Source organism: Lissotriton vulgaris, chromosome 6, assembly GCF_964263255.1.
Source record: "Lissotriton vulgaris chromosome 6, aLisVul1.2, whole genome shotgun sequence".
Taxonomy (NCBI): domain Eukaryota; kingdom Metazoa; phylum Chordata; class Amphibia; order Caudata; family Salamandridae; genus Lissotriton; species Lissotriton vulgaris.
Genome location: NC_141694.1, coordinates 418,668,623 through 418,674,622, shown reverse-complemented (window position 1 = coordinate 418,674,622; position 6,000 = coordinate 418,668,623).

The following is a 6,000-nucleotide window of genomic DNA, read 5'->3' as shown; positions in this document are numbered from 1 at the left end:
CCATTTTCATAATTTCAGTGTAATTCTGAGTGGCATTCAATAACTGAGAAAAATCAAGCAATGAAGGTGAGGGAAACATATTAAGTATCCGAAATTACACCCATTTGAGCAATGAGAAACTCTAAGAAAATCTTAAAACTTCTGCAAAGTACCAGTAATGTAAGGGTACTAGGATGTGAGAGAGGCACCAATGCAGAGCTTGAGCCAGTCTCACTGAGGCTGAATTCAACTTTGTGCAGACTGCAGAGAGTGACTGCAATGCAGAGCTCAGTTCAGGTACTGTGACCACTGATGCGTGGTACTTGGCAGGGGGGATTTTACTCAGAACTTGCAATTCTGAAATTAAGTTGCAAGACAATGTTAGTCAGTGGAATCAAATATTCCCCTGTGCCCCTGCTTTGACACATAATCTGTTCCCTACTGTAAGCCACACACATGCACACACACACACACACATCTACCCCAATTCTACTATTCTCCTTTATACATCTACTTCACAATCAGAATGAAACAACTACCTCTGCTCACTAATTTATACTCAGTACAAAAGTTCACCATCCATTACCAGGAGCTTCCCTAGAGATAGTTGTGCTCCTTGAGGATTTGGATTTACCATCCTCCATTACTCTGCAGTGAGTTGCAGCTGCGACAGACTGAGACACTGCATCATAAATAAAGTAGGTAAATAAAGACTGAGCTGGATAGATCGTTGTGGACTTTCATCCTTACATTAACCCTCATACTTTATGTGCTGTTTAGACTAGGATGTTAGCATTGAGTGGATATCCTTTGTGTTATGAGGTTCTGAAATGACGATTGAGAATATGTGTTCTTTTGCAGTAAATTTAGCCTCAAGGCTGTAGGTTGAGCTTTTGCACTCAGTATCACTGAACCTGGTGCTTGTGCATTATACATGAAATATTTAAATCAATAGCTGGGTGAATGTAAGCATGTATGTGTGGGCAGGGCCTAGTACCACAAATCAAACAACTTGGTAACTGTCAGAAAGGCCCTTTCAGCTCTTCACAGTTGATCAGACCTTTTGTGTGACTGCCGCAGCCGGTGTTTTGGGAAGACTGAGTGACAACAATGTACAATTTCATATGCATCCCATGCAGCCTTGGCTATGCCCACTGGAAAGATGACACGAGTCAAAGGTAAGTTGAATAGGTTTTAATGTATAAGTACACTGGCACCAAAGGTATGTCTTCTTACAAAGAGCACCTCGCAGCAACTGCCACGATAACTGTCATACACTCTCCCAACGCTCCAGGATAGAACACACTGATGTCATAGAGCCTAGAGGGTAGAGGGTTGGCAGAGGCAGTAGCGCGAGCAGGGAAATGATGAAGGCAATAGTAAACAGATAAACACAACACCCACCTGCTCGCATCATAGCTGCCAAGGTTTAAGATTGCTTATGTGTGCCATTTTCATAATTTCAGTGTAATTATGAGTGGCATTCAATAACTATTAGTGACACTTTCTCCTGAGAAAAATCAAGCAATGAAGGTGAGGGAAACATATTAAGTATCCGAAATTACACCCATTTGAGCAATGAGAAACTCTAAGAAAATCTTAAAACTTCTGCAAAGTACCAGTAATGTAAGGGTACTAGGATGTGAGAGAGGCACCAATGCAGAGCTTGAGCCAGTCTCACTGAGGCTGAATTCAACTTTGTGCAGACTGCAGAGAGTGACTGCAATGCAGAGCTCCGTTCAGGTACTGTGACCACTGATGCGTGGTACTTGGCAGGGGGGATTTTACTCAGAACTTGCAATTCTGAAATTAAGTTGCAAGACAATGTTAGTCAGTGGAATCAAAGATTCCCCTGTGCCCCTGCTTTGACATATAATCTGTTCCCTACTGTAAGCCACACACATGCACACACACACACACACACACACACACACACATCTACCCCAATTCTACTATTCTCCTTTATACATCTACTTCAACTCTGTGGATGGCTTGCAAAAATGTAAATAAATGGATTGGTGTGCGTGTCACCGTAACTATCCATCTATCCTAAGCTAATCCATTATGCTATGCACGCGTGGGTTCGGATCCCATCCTCGTCGCCACATTGTAAAGATGACACGAGTCAAAGGTAAGTTGAATAGGTTTTAATGTATAAGTACACTGGCACCAAAGGTACGTCTTCTTACAAAGATCCCCTCGCAGCAACTGCCACGATAACTGTCATACACTCTCCCAACACTCCAGGATAGAACACACTGACGTCATAGAGCCTAGAGGGTAGAGGGTTGGCAGAGGCAGTAGCGCGAGCAGGGAAATGATAAAGGCAATAGTAAACAGATAAACACAACACCCACCTGCTCGCATCATTGCTACCAAGGTTTAAGATTGCTTATGTGTGCCATTTTCATAATTTCAGTGTAATTATGAGTGGCATTCAATAACTATTAGTGACACTTTCTCCTGAGAAAAATCAAGCAATGAAGGTGAGGGAAACATATTAAGTATCCGAAATTACACCCATTTGAGCAATGAGAAACTCTAAGAAAATCTTAAAACTTCTGCAAAGTACCAGTAATGTAAGGGCACTAGGATGTGAGAGAGGCACCAATGCAGAGCTTGAGCCAGTCTCACTGAGGCTGAATTCAACTGTGTGCAGACTACAGAGAGTGACTGCAATGCAGAGCTCAGTTCAGGTACTGTGACCACTCGTGCGTGGTACTTGGCAGGGGGGATTTTACTCAGAACTTGCAATTCTGAAATTAAGTTGCAAGACAATGTTAGTCAGTGGAATCAAATATTCCCCTGTGCCCCTGCTTTGACACATAATCTGTTCCCTACTGTAAGCCACACACATGCACACACACACACACACATCTACCCCAATTCTACTATTCTCCTTTATACATCTACTTCACAATCAGAATGAAACAACTACCTCTGCTCACTAATTTATACTCAGTACAAAAGTTCACCATCCATTACCAGGAGCTTCCCTAGAGATAGTTGTGCTCCTTGAGGATTTGGATTTACCATCCTCCATTACTCTGCAGTGAGTTGCAGCTGCGACAGACTGAGACACTGCATTAGGTCACCAATTAATTCTATTTAAATTATCTAGTAGTAACCAGATGTTACTGGTGCAAGTGTCAGATTAGCTGTTAGTGCAAGTAAGAGTGCAGGAGTGAATGCTAGTGCTGGAGCAGATGTCAGTGCTGCTGTGAGGGAGATTAATGATGCCACCCCAAGCGAGTGAGTGCATGTGAGAGTTAAAGTGTCGATATAGGTGCTGGTACAAGTGACAGTAAAGGTGTCAGAGAGGTGAGAGTGAGCTTACTGTTTCAGGTTCCAGTTGCATGAGTGAGGTGCAAATGAGATTACTTTGCAACTTCCTTTGCAGGTATGAGGAAGGTAATCTCTGGCTGAAGCATCTAACTTCCTTTGATTGTGCCCCATACATTATTGACTCCGTAAAATCCTTGGGAGTCATCCTGGACAAACATTTAAATATGCAGGCGCAAATCTACAATGCCACCAAGGGAGCCAATTATCAGTTGAGTATCCTAAGGAAACCCTTCCTCCTAAAGACTGATCTAAAAATGGTGGTACAAGCTCTAGTGTTACCAAGACTTGACTATGGAAGCACCACTCTACGCGGTCTTAAAATACAAGCTAGCACTGCTCAGGGCATTGTTTAATGCTGCGGCCAGGCTGGGCTCCGGAATAAAAAGAAATAACCACATCACCCCGGCTTTGAAGGCTCTGAACTGGCTACCCTACGAGGAGAGAATACAACTAAGGATTGCCTGCATGACACATAAACCCTACATAGCAACAACCCCAGCTATTTAGCACAAAAGCTAGAGCGTTCGGGAGGATGCAGACATTCGCAAAGTTCGAGCTCACTACTACTAAAACCTCAATCCTTCCACAAAAAGAGAACTGTGTGCAGAGTTTTCTCAGGTATCACACCGAAGATTTGGAACACCCTTCCCCCAGATGTACGCAGAATCTTCTCCTATACCGCCTTAAAAAAAGCGAAAATGTTTCTAATGAACAAATTAAGATCCTTAAAACTTTAAATCTCTAAGGACCATTTGCCAGTGATTATATCCAAACACCAATGTCTACCTCTTTTGTACTGTATGTGATTTCTGATTGAATGTATAATGTGTGATAACAGTGTACTGTAAAGCGCTCTGATACCCCCGTGGGTCATGTTTGCGCTATATAAAACTAAAACTATAATACTGGTGCAGGTGGGAGTGAGTTGTGACTGAGGCTGTTTGTATAAGTATACCATTTGTTTTATGAGTGCAGGTGGGAGTGAGTTAAATATACTTAATTGTCTCCCCATGCACTCACTAATCTATATTTGAGCATTCATTCTCTCATCTACTTGCTCTTTTATTTGTTCATCCTGGCACTCTCATCAGCCTATTCACCCATTGATCTGCTCATGCACATAATTATCACTCTGTGCCTGCACCTTTTCCATGATCCATGCACTCTTTCATTCGCCTACTAATCTATCCAAGTAGCACTCATTCATATTCACTCACGCATTGATGCACTAAACCACCGTTTTGTATTCATTCATGCACTCACACACACACTTGTATCTTATCTACTCTTGCAAACATTCAACTATACATTGAACCATCCATGAATGGCGTGCTCATATATAAATCTATGTAGCAGCATTAATAGATTCTCAAAAGCATACACACATTTCCCCAAAGACTCTCACATGCACAAACTCACAATCAATGAAAACACCTTTGATAAAAAAGGCAGACCTAAAGTCTTTGCTAAAGCTTGCATTATTTTAATTGTCATTTTGGAAATCATTGCTAACTTCCTTCTTTAGGCTTGTTTTGAAGTGCTTATTGTTCAATCGAAGAACTGTTGCTCGATCTAGCATGTCCTGTTTTGGAAGGGGGCTAGTAAGCAAAATATGCACCACTCGTCACAGGAATTATCTACTAAACTGTTACTGACTTCAAGGGTACAGAATGGAGAGCAGGGTGATGGAGACCAAAAACGCACATTCCTCATGACCACCCTTCCCTCGGAGAGCGGCGGTCTGACCATGGATGCCCTAGCTTGAAGAAAGCTGCGAGGGATCCTGCTTCCGATATGAGGTTGTGAAAGATGAGCAGCTTCTTTCTTATCAGCCCGGGTCCAGCAAAGCAACTCAAATATTGAAATGAGATGCAGTGGAACCATCAGTGAGCGCACATTACAGGCGCTTTACTTCGCCACAATGTGTTACAGCAAACAAATGATGGACAGAATGCTGACAAGGCAAACATTCTCCCCCAGTCAAAAGATCTGGGTTAAATCCATTGTTCTTTTGCCCACTACGCCACACCCCAGTTTGGACCCAGCCATATGGAAATCAGTCCTGACCCTGTGACCCATGGGAACAGTCCAGGCCGAACTGCCAGGCCAGATCCTCTCTGGACCGGAAACAAGCATCCTGGGACCCGTTTCGGGGTATTTCACCTTTCTTCGGCCAGGCTAGCTTGAATCCATTGGCACAGTGAGCAAGGAACCCACATCTGGGCATACTTTTCCCCTCACAAAGTAGAGCTCAAATACCTTTAGGTGAGTTCACACTATATATAAAACTGGTCAAGAAGTAGTGGGGCCAGCCTTGTGCAGCAGGATATTAACATGACACCAGCCAAATAAAGGCACCACCACCACCCCCCCGAGCCAACCTGTCTGTCAGTTCTGGAACTGTTGGAAGACCCCAAGGTACACTCACTCACAGAGGCGGGCTTGGCTTGATGTGTGTTAAGCATCGAGGGCCTGCCCTGGCACCTACAGGATTTGTTCAATTGTTGATAGAGGGTTGTTGTGTTGAAATGAGGATCCTTCAACGAAGGTTTAGTTGCAAAACCTTTATTGGTTACATGCGTGATAGATAGCACAACCCACGACCGCTCATCCTGGTATCCCCACCGTAACTGTCAAACCAACAGAGCAGCAGGGTTTGAACGAGAACTCCAGGAT